General features: G+C 43.8%; 1 protein-coding gene and 1 long non-coding RNA gene across 3 annotated transcripts in view; both read right to left on the reverse strand.

Annotated features, from left to right (window-relative positions):
* LOC127004997 (protein PRRC2A-like) overlaps positions 1–11,326 on the reverse strand; it is a 95,816-nt gene that overhangs the window by 48,236 nt on the left and 36,254 nt on the right. The gene's annotated exons all lie outside the window — the stretch shown is intronic.
* On the reverse strand, positions 8,000–10,495 carry LOC127005007 (uncharacterized). Its single transcript, XR_007758209.1, has 2 exons — positions 10,406–10,495; positions 8,000–10,073 (listed from the first exon to the last, which is right to left on the reverse strand). It is a non-coding gene; the product is annotated as an uncharacterized LOC127005007 (long non-coding RNA).

Genomic DNA, 11,326 nt, shown 5'->3' on the forward strand with positions numbered 1-11,326 from the left:
GTTGTTGTTGTTATTATTGTTGTTGTGTATTTTAATTTCTATTCTTATATTTGCTTATTAATTCGTACTGTTAGTGATCATATTCTCATTCTCTCTCTCTCTCTCTCTCTCTCTCTCTCTCTCTCTCTCTCTCTCTGTTACTATAAGAGGGTTGTCGTCTCCTCCTCCTCCTCCTCTTCCTCCTCCTGCCTCCTTCTCCTCCACCTCCACCATATCGTCCAGCCGTTTATGTGGGTCACTGATACCATGGGGGGGAGGAGGAGGAGGAGGAGGAAAAGGAGGAGGGGGATGGGGGAGAGGGAGCGGGAGGGGGAGGAGGAGGAGGAGGAGGAGGAGGAGGAGGAGTGAGAAAGGGAGACTGGTATGGTTGGAACTTTCCTTCACTTTCGTTTAAATGCTCTCTCTCTCTCTCTCTCTCTCTCTCTCTCTCTCTCTCTCTCTCATTACACCTGAAGCACAACTAATTAACGAACGCCATACAGGTAAAGTCCAATCAGGTAAGGCAAATAAACTAATGCTCATAAGTAAGGCTCTATGATTACGAGTTTAAGAGGAGGAGGAGGAGGAGGAGGAGGAGGAGGAGGAGGAAGAGAACGAGGAGGAAATATGGAGGTATGAGAAGAGATAAAAGGAGATGAGAAAAAAAGAAGTAAAAATGAAGAGAATGATAGAAATGGAGAGGTTTAAGAGGAGGAAGAGAGGATGGAAGAGAACGAGGAGGAAAGAATGGAGGTATGAAAAGAGGTACAAGCAGATGGAAAAAAAAAAAAATAAATAAAAAAAAATAAATAAATAAAAATGGAGAGGTTTAACACTGCAATAAAAAAAGCAAAAAATACAAGGGAATGGAGAGCTGGGAATTATCAACACTGGAAAAAAAAAAAAAAAAAAAAAAAAAAAAAAAAAAAAGATCTATAAATCAACACCTAAAATAAAAAAAGGGAATGGAGTTGAAATTATTAACATTGCGAGGAAAAAAAATATACTAGTGGACAACTGGAGAGATAGACGGAGATAGGAATGGAGGAGTAGGAAATAGAAGAGAGATAAACTGAAGGAGAAGACGATTATGAAGCAGGAAAAAGGAAATGAAAATAATGGAAAGAGGAGACACACTGAAAAAAAAAAAAAAAGTTAGAAGGCTGAAAATAAAGATGACTCAGTAGATGGAGATGAAGAAGGAGGAAGAGAATTAAGTGAAGGTAAAATTGGGTTCCCATTTATCGACCAGGCAGAAAGGGAGGATGACAAGCTAGGTCACCTGTATGCCTATTCCCTTACTCTTCCCTTCACCCACCTATCACCCATTTCTTTCCTACTCCTTCCCTTCCTCACCCCTGCCCCTTCCCTCCCTGCATGACTTTTTGGCCCCTCTCCCCTCACCCATTTCTCCCCATCCACTTCTTTCATACTCCCTTCCTTCCTCACCCCTTCCCCTTCCCTCCCTGCATGACTTTTTGCCCCCTCTCCCCTCACCCATTTCTCCCCATCCACTTCTTTTATACTCCCTTCCTTCCTCACCCCTTCCCCCCCCATTCATCCCCTACCCCGTTCTCTTCCCCTCACCATTTCTCCCCACCAACTTGTCATCCAGTTCTTTCCTACTTATTCCTTTCATTCCTCACCCCCTTCCCCCCACCCATTCCCTACCCATTCCCTCCCCCATCACCATCTCACCCTGAACAAGGACAAGGTGAACTCTGCACGTCAGGCAAAGGAGTTCTCGAGGTTAAAAACTAAAGGAAAAAAATAAAGAAATAGAAAAAAATCCAGATAAATTCAAAATCAAATATGTAAGCACCCCCTTCCCTTATTGATGAAAAACGTAAATATGCAAAGAAAACGGGAGTAGATGAGCAAGTTTTTGAGGTTAGAGAATCCGGTACAGAGAAATTTCCTCATATGCGAAAGTGTGGAAAAAGTTGAGTACGTAAAAACAACAACAAAAACGACAATTAAGAAAATGTGTGTAAACAAAGGAAAATAATATAAAGTAGACGAACATGTTTATTTTATTAGGGTCACAGAATCTGGCATAGTGAAATTTCCTCACACTGAATTCAATAAGAGGAAAGTGAGAAGTTGAATTTGTTAGAAGAAAAAAAGAAAGCAAAACAATTAAGGAAACAGGAATAAACAAACAAATAATATATAAAATGGATGAACAAGAGAAAAAAAAAGTTGAATTAGGGAATAGAAAAAAGAATTAGAAACTGTAAAGAACCAAAGAAAAATAATACATGAAGTAGACATTTTTTTTTTTTACCTTTATGCATCAAAATCTGGCAGCGAAAAAAGAAAAAAACAAACAAACAAACAAACAAACTGGGGACATAGAAAGAGAGAACTAGTAAACAAAACAAACAAAAAGAGATGAAAACAAATAAAATAAAGAAAAAATACATGAGCACAACCTCCCAAAAACAAAGAAAATAACAATAAAACAACAATAACTAGATTTGTACATGTGAGAGAGAGAGAGAGAGAGAGAGAGAGAGAGAGAGAGAGAGAGAGAGAGAGAGAGAGAGAGAGAGAGAGAGAGAGAGAGGAAGTTGACCTAATCCTGTTTTTCTCTCTTTTTCTATTGGGAAGTGTGAGAGAGAGAGAGAGAGAGAGAGAGAGAGAGAGAGAGAGAGAGAGAGAGAGAGAGAGAGAGAGAGAGAGAGAGAGAGAGGCTGCAGTGAAAGTCCCGTTTATTTCTGGGTTTTCCTGCGTGCTTGTGTGAAAAAAAAGTAGAAATTATTTGTTGGCCTGAACACCTTGACCCAGACTGAAACTGCGATGATTCCGATAGTAGTAGTAGTAGTAGTAGTAGTAGTAGTAGTAGTAGTAGTAGTAGTAGTAGTAGTAGTAGGAGTAGTAGCTGTAGTAGTAGTAGTAGTAGTAGTAGTAGTAGTAGTAGTAGTAGTAGTAGTAGTAGTAGTAGTAGTAGTAGTAGTAGTAGTTGTAGTAGTAGTAGTAGTAGTAGTTTTTCTATTAATATTTGTGTTCGTATTAGTATTAGTAGAAGTAGGAAGAAAAAGGAAAAGGAGGAGGAGGAGGAGGAGGCGAACATGAGTAATAACACAAATAAAAAGGAAGAAATGAGGACAATAATGATGATAAGAAGGAAGAGGAGGAACACGTGGATATAGAGGAGGAAGAGGAAACAAAGGACACAAAGAAAGAACAAACAACAGCAGACCTGCTGGTCCTTACGAGGCTGTTTGTGAAAAGCTACACTAATTATCTAATCAAAGGTGGAAGATGAAGGACAGCAAAGGCGAAGGCTCCTCCCCACCCCCCCATCCCTCCAGCCAAAGCTGGCAGGAAAGGAAAAAGAACCATGCAGCATGGAAAAACTGTATGGAATTTATGTAGGAAAGAGGAAAGAACTACCATTACTGCTACCACTAACCGGGCGATAAAAGCGGACAAGGACACCAGTATTCGAAAGAACTTAACGTTATTACGACAATGAGTAATATCTTAGTTGCTGGTCGGATTCAAAATACTTGTCTAATCTATTCTTGAAGGCCGTAACTGTTGTACTATCAACGACATCACATGGTAGAGAGTTCCAAACATTAACGACTCGATCGAAGAAGAAGTGTTTAGCTTCGTGCGACGAGAATCTCTTCCCACTTATCTTCAAATTGTGATTTCTTCTTGTTCTATTTTATCGATCAATTGTAATCTTCTGCATTAATATCACTGAATCCTTTAAACACTTTAGTGATTCCAAGATCCTTTTCTTTACTTACTGCAGAAAGTTGTTGGCCATTCATTACGTACCGAACGCGATTGTTATTTTTTCCGATGTGCAACACTTTACATTTGTCAACGTTAAATTTAATTTGCCATTGATTGGCCCAACGTGCAAGGAGAAGGAGGTGGAGGAGGAGGAGGAGGAGAGGAAAACATGAGTAATAATAAAAATAAAAAGGAAGAAACGAGGCTGATGATGATAAGGGAGGAGAGGAGCACGTGGAGGAAGAAGAGAAAGCGGAGGAGGAGGAGGAGGAGGAGGAGGAACAGAGGGCATACATGAAGGCTGGGCAAAGTACACTACCCTACCCCCACTCCCCTTCACCCTCTGTCTCCCCCCTACCCCCCGCCCCCCTCCCTATCTTCATACACGCTCCCTCCCCATCTTATCACCCTTACATAACGTTCTTCCCCATACATACCTCCCTCCTCCCTTTCTCCCCACTCCTCTCCTCCCCCTTCCATATCCTCGACACCCATTTTTTTTTCTTTTTTCTCCCCTCTTCCTTCTTCCTTTTTCACCCCCTCTTTCCTTTCCCTTCTTCCTCCTTCTTATTTTCACTTCTCCCCTCTCCTTCCTTCCCCCCTTCCATTTTTCCTTCTTTCCTCTTCTTCCTCCTCCTCTCTATATATTCTCCCTTTTCTCCTTTCCTCTCCCATCTATCCTTTTCCTTCATACATTCTTCTTTTCTCCTTCCTCCTCCTCCTCCTCCTCCTCCTCTTTTACATCTGAGAAAGAAAAAAAAGGAAAACAAGCAAAAGGAAGAGAGAGAGAGAGAGAGAGAGAGAGAGAGAGAGAGAGAGAGAGAGAGAGAGAGAGAATTAGCCACTCAAACAGTCACACTCAAGAAAGAGACCTTGACCGTCTGGGAGAAAGAGGAAGGCCTACTCTCTCTCTCTCTCTCTCTCTCTCTCTCTCTCTCTCTCTCTCTCTCTCTCTCTCTCTCTCTCTCTCTCTCTCTCTCTCTCTCAAGCGCCCTACAGATATTCCTCAAATACTTGGAACTTTGCTCCCTCTCTCTCTCTCTCTCTCCTCTCAGTATGTCTAGACGTGTTTCTCTCTCATCACTTCTACGTCTTACTTGGAAAGCTTTTGAACTCTATCCTTTCCTCTCCCTCTCTCCCTCCTCCTCCTTTCTCTCCTGTTCATTTCCTCCCAACCTGAACTCTGCCTGTACTGAGACGATTGCAGGGAAGAGGAGAGAGGAGGAGGTGAAGAGAGGTGAGAGGTTGAGGAGGGGAAGGAGAAAAGGAAAAGGGAAGAGGAGCCAGGAGAAGAAAGGTGGAAAGGGAATAGGAGAGGAGATAAAAGGGAAGGAGGAGAAGGGATGAAGGAAGGAAGGAGAGGGTAGTAAAGAGTATTGGTCAAAACACACACACACACACAGACACACACACACACACACACAAACAGTAGTAGTAGTAATAGTAGTAGTAGTAGTAGTAGTAGTAAGAGCTTGGTCCCTTATAACCTTCACAGAAATTGGTCTTTAAAACTTGACTGGCGCCATGTGTCTCGCCTCGCTCTTTCGTAAAAACAAGAAAAAAGCAAAACTAAAACACCCACTAATCTTTCCCGTAAACAGGTGCACCGGTAGTGAGTGATTAACCTGAATTCATGGCTAGTGATGATAGGTGGGCTTGGGTTCACAGGAGCTGTGAACGTTATGTTCTTACTTGAGGTGAGATTAATAAGCAGGTGTAAATGAACGAATAAAAGAGAAACGAATATAAAACAGCCCAGACACAAATAAATAAATAAATCTATAAATAAATATATAAACAATGCGACTTAGGAGACAGAAAGGGACAAAGATTTCACCCCCCCCCCCCCCCAAGAAAGCCAGACGGAATGTACCTAAGAATATTTAATTTAACGCTCACTCCCAACTCCCGCGGCCTCGCCACACACGACTTTCTACTCAAGCTCATCCGTTTAATGTCCAAATCCCTTACGCAAGAGTTAACCAGTATCTTCACTCTTTCATCCCTCACGCTGGAACAATCTTCCTTCATCTGTATTTCCTCCTGCCTTTGACTTGAACTCTTTCAAGAGGAGGATATCAAGACACCTCTCCTCCCGAAATTGACCTCTCTTTTTGGCCACTCCTCTAACTCTTTTCAGGAGCAGTGAGTAGCGGGCTTTTTTTCACATTTGTTTCCTTTTTTCTGCCCTTCAACTGACTTCTCTGCTGAAAAAAATTGAAAGAACACGACAAGAAGACAATAATAAGACAGTGTATAACAAAATCTACACAATATCCAACCCTCACTTCCAACCCCCTTCAAAAAATACAACAAAAAACAAAACAAGAAAAATAAAAACACCCAAAACAACAACATTAGGCGAAGAGAAGGAGGAGGGAGTCAGGCGGAATCTACCTAATAATATTTAACACTCGCTCTCAACTCCCCTCAAAAGTAAAATCAAATAAGATTAAGAAACAAAACAAAACTAAAATACTGAAAGAACACAACAAGAAAACGACAAAAAGACGGTATATAACAAAACCTACACAATAATATCCAACCCTCACATTCAACCCCCTTCAAAAAAATAAAACAAAAATAAAAACAAGAAAAACAAAACAAAGACACCAAAAACAACAACACTGAACGAAAAGAAGAAGAAGGAAGTCAGGCGGAATCTACCCAGCAGAGTCCACGGCGGTCCATCACTCCATATCTAGTTCACGCCGGAGACCCTGAAGGCAACGACACCGGGCAGCCATCACACGCCGCGGGGCTGACCGGGGGCTTAAGGGCGGGGGCTAAGGACTCTGGGGCACGGGATTGACGGGGTGGGGGGGAGGTGGAGGTAACGATGGAGAAGGGATGGGTAAAAGGGAGAGGGAGTGATGGGACTGCGGGGAGTAGAAAAGGGGTGACAGAAGGGGAGGAGGTGAGGAGGGAGGGGAGGGTGTGATGGGGTGCAGGGGAGGTGGAATAGGGATACGAAGGAAGGGGGGTGACATGTGTAGGGGTGTTAGGGAGGGGGTGGAGGGGTCAGAGGGGCGGGTGGGGGTGCGGGGGTGACAGGTGGAACAGGCTACGAAGGAAGGGGGGTGACATGTGTAGGAGTGTTAGGGAGGGGGTGGAGGGGTGAGAGGGGCGGGTAGGGGTGATACATGGGGGAGGGAGGGGTGCGGGGGTGACAGGTGGAAAGAGGTGGGGTGCAGGGGTGAGGAAGTGGAAATTTCCCGATGTATTCAATTTTATTTTTCTTATTAATTTTTTTTCTTTTTTTTTTCTCTCTAAGGTAAGTGAGGAACGGGTTATGTAAAGAGGAGGAAGAATAGGAGGAGGGTGTGAAGAATGAGGAAGAGTGAGTGTGGAGGAGGAGGAGGAGGAGGAGGAGGAGGAGGAGGTAGAAAAAAAAAAGGTAAAGTCACCCCATTAACCTTTTAAGCGTCAACTAATTAACTATGACACTAATTAATATGTGCACCTGTCGCTTTAAACACACACACACACACACACACACACACACACACACACACACGTCACAGTCAGAACAAAACTTTCCTTGATCAGCCTTTACCCAACACACACAAATAGAGAAGTTTACATAAAAAAAAACAGGCCTGAATAAATAAATGAAAATAAAACAACTGCTGGGTAAAAGGGAGAAAGAAAACAAAAACAAGAAAAGCACATTGATCCTTTTCTTCTCCTTTATGTAAACGGTTCAAGCTTACATAAAGGAGGATAAAAAAAAAAGAAGCAGAAAAAAGACAAAAAGTAAAGTATAAGTGGACCTAATGAGAGAGGGAGACAAGAAACGGAGAGGAGGAGGAGGAGGAGGAGGAGGAGGAGGACGGTAACCAGACGAGCAAAGTCCTCTCAAGCTTGGACAGGTGGGGAGGAGGTGAGTGGGTGGGGGGAGGGGCGGGGGGTTATAGGGTGCGTGGACAGTATGGAGAAAGGTGGAAAGATTAAACTAGGAAATTAAAAGACTGACGCAGGTAGATAATATAGACCTCTTGTTATTTCCTTTTCTTACTTATATCTACTTATCTACTTATTCATATTCCTTCTCCTCTTCGTTACGGTTTCTTCTTCATCCTCTTTCCTCTTCCTGTTTAATTTTTCTCTTTTTCTCTCTTACTTTCCCTATTCTCCTCTTTACTCCATTATCCATCCCTCATCTTTCCCCTTCTCTCTCATCCTCTTCTTTATCCTGCTCTTCGTTACGGCTTCTTCTTCATCCTCTCTCTCTTCTTACTGCTTAATTTCTTTCTCATTTTCTTTTTCTTACTTTTCCTATTCTCCTCTTTACTCGATTATCCATTTCTCATCATCCCCTTCTTTATCCAGCTCCTCTTCGTTACGGCTTCTTCATCCTCTCTCTTCTTACTTCTTTATTTCTTTCTCATTTTCTTTTTCTTACTTTTCCTATTCTCCTCTTTACTCGATTCTCCATTTCTCATCATCCCCTTCTTTATCCTGCTCTTCGTTACGGCTTCTTCTTCATCCTCTCCCTCCTTTTCCTGTTCAATTTATTTATCTTTTTCTTTCTCTTACTTTCCCTATTCCCCTCTTTATTATCCATCCCTCATCTTCCCCTTCTCTCTGCTCTTTCTTACTCTTTGTCCTCCATCCTCTCCTTTACCTTTTGCTCTTCATATTCTCCTCTTTACTCATTTTCCATTCTCTCCTCTTACTCCTCTTCCTTCCACAGACAGACAGACAGGTATTCCTCGTGGCCATGACCTTGAACACCTGGCTTAAAGGTATTTCAAGGACACACACAAAAAAATAACAACACCTCCACCCATATTTTCGCTCCACCTGCCAATTGTCCCTCCACCCTTCCCTCCTTCTTCCTTCTTCTCTCCACATTCCTTTTTTTTTATATATATTTCTTGCTTCTCCTTCTCCCCTTCTTCCATTTCCTTCTTTCTTCTTCTCCCCCCTTCTTCCATTTTCCTTCTTCCTTCACCTTCCTTTCCCTCTCTTCCTCTCCTTCTCCCTTCTTCACCTTCCCAGTCCTTGCTCTCTCTCCTTCTCATTTCTCCTCCTCTTCTCTTCTTCTTTCTTCACCTTCTTTCCCTCTCTTCCTCTCCTTTTTCCCTTTCCTTCTCCCTTCTTTTCCTTGCTTTCTCCTTCCCTTCTCTCCTCCTCCTCTCCTTCACTTTCCTTCTCTCCTCTCCTTCCTTCTTCTCTCCTCTCCTACCTGCTTCCCTCCTCTACTTCACTTCCTTCTCCTCCTCCTCTTCCCTCTCCCCTTCTTCCCTCTCAACCTTCCACCTTGCCTCTCCTCTTCCACTTCCCTCTCAATCTTCCACCTTCCCTCTCCTCCTCCACTTCCCTCTCAGCCTTCCACCTTTCCTCTCCTCCTCCACTTCCCTCTCAACCTTCCACCTTCCCTCTCCTCCTCCACTTCCCTCTCAACCTTCCACCTTCCCTCTCCTCCTCCACTTCCCTCTCAACCTTCCACCTTTCCTCTCCTCCTCCACTTCCCTCTCAACCTTCCACCTTCCCTCTCCTCCTCCACTTCCCTCTCAACCTTCCACCTTTCCTCTCTTCCTCCTCTTTCCTTTCAACCTTCCACCTTTCCTCTCCTCTCTCCCCCTCCCTCTCTCCTCTTCCCTCCAGTCGTCTCAAAGTCCGGGTTGGGAGGAAATGAAGAAGGAGAGGGAGGAGGAGGGATGGAGAAGGAGGGGGAGAGAGAGAGAGAGAGAGAGAGAGAGAGAGAGAGAGAGAGAGAGAGAGAGAGAGAGAGAGAGAGAGAGTCTGATCATAGGTTACAGTCCAATCAGATATCGAAGCACCTGCGTTAGTGTGTGTGTGTGTGTGTGTGTGTGTGTGTGTGTGTGTGTTGCGTCAGCCGTGTGCGTGTTCCCAAGATAACACGTAAGAGTACTCCAGTATTTACTAACAAAAGGTGTGTGTGTGTATGTGTGTTTGTGTTTACCTGTGTGTGTTTACCTGGCGAAGACGATGACACGGTGACCAGGTAACTGATATAGCAATTTTACTTTCTATGTGATTAACTTTCGATTTGTCACTGTGTTCTATTTTTATTCAACTCTATACTGTTTATTATTTACTTATTATTTCGTTTTCTTTTTTGTTATTGTTATGGTTACTTAATATAACTTTTACGTATAACTTTTTTTTTTTTACAGCTAAGGAGACAGTTCAAGAGTGTAAAGATAAATATTAAAAAAAATTCCGCTACTGGTCCTGAATAGAGGTCAAAGGAGTGGCCAAAAAGAGAGGTCAATTTCGGGAGGAGAGGTGTCTTTTATTTTTTTTTCCGATCATATCTTCTAAACACCTTCCTCTTTGCACCTTCTTCCCCTTCTTCAAGAGACATTCACCTTTCTCCAATCTCACCTCCCCTCCTTCCCCATCATCTGTGCCCTGACCTGACCTTCCCCAACCAAAAGCAAGACGCACTCACCTTTCTCCAATCTCACCTCCCCTCCTTCCCCATCATCTGTGCCCTGACCTGACCTTCCCCAACCAAAACCAAGACCCACTCACCTTTCCCCAATCTCACCTCCCCTCCTTCCCCATCATCTGTCCCCTGACCTGACCTTCCCCAACCAAAACCAAGACCCACTCACCTTTCTCCAATCTCACCTCCCCTCCTTCCCCATCATCTGTGCCCTGACCTGACCTTCCCCAACCGAAACCAAGACCCACTCACCTTTCCCCAATCTCACCTCCCCTCCTTCCCCATCATCTGTCCCCTGACCTGACCTTCCCCAACCAAAACCAAGACCCACTCACCTTTCCCCAATCTCACCTCCCCTCCTTCCCCATCATCTGTCCCCTGACCTGACCTTCCCCAACCAAAACCAAGACGCACTCACCTTTCTCCAATCTCACCTCCCCTCCTTCCCCATCATCTCTGCCCTGACCTGACCTTCCCCAACCAAAAGCAAGACACTGACCTTCCCCAACCTACGACTGATCTGCCCAAAATAACCCCTTCTTTTATCTCTCCCCCCATTCCCCAGTCTTCCCCACCCCTTTACTTTTTCTTCCCCACCCTCCTCTAGCTCCCTTTTAACTCACAACACTGATCTTCCCCATATATTCCCCCTCTTACCTCCTCCTCCCCATTCTTACTTCTTTAAACAATCCTTAAATCTTCCCCACATCCCCATTTTACTTTTTTTTCCCTCCTCACTCTTCCCCAACTATCCCTTTAATTTAAGACACTATTCTTTCCCATACATCCCCCCCTCTCCTTCCCCTCCATTCCCCATTATTTTACAGACAATCCTTAACTCTTCCCCACATTTCCATTTTACTTTTTTTTCCTCCCCACTCTACCCTTACTTCCCTTTAACTCAAGACAAGATTCCTTCCCATACATCCCCATCCGTCTTCCCCTCCATTCCCCATTCTTATACATACAATCCTTAACTCTTTCCTCCCCATTTCATATTCCCTCCCCACCCTTCCCTTACTTCCCTTTAACTCACTCCTCACTCTTCCCCAACTATCCCTTTAACTCAAGACACCCCTCCATTCCCCATTTTTTTTATAGACAATCCCCAAATCTTCCCCCCCCCCCCCCCATTTCATTTTGCCTCCCCACCCTTCCCTTACTTCCCCATAC

This window comes from Eriocheir sinensis, chromosome 29 (genome assembly GCF_024679095.1).
Source record: "Eriocheir sinensis breed Jianghai 21 chromosome 29, ASM2467909v1, whole genome shotgun sequence".
Taxonomy (NCBI): domain Eukaryota; kingdom Metazoa; phylum Arthropoda; class Malacostraca; order Decapoda; family Varunidae; genus Eriocheir; species Eriocheir sinensis.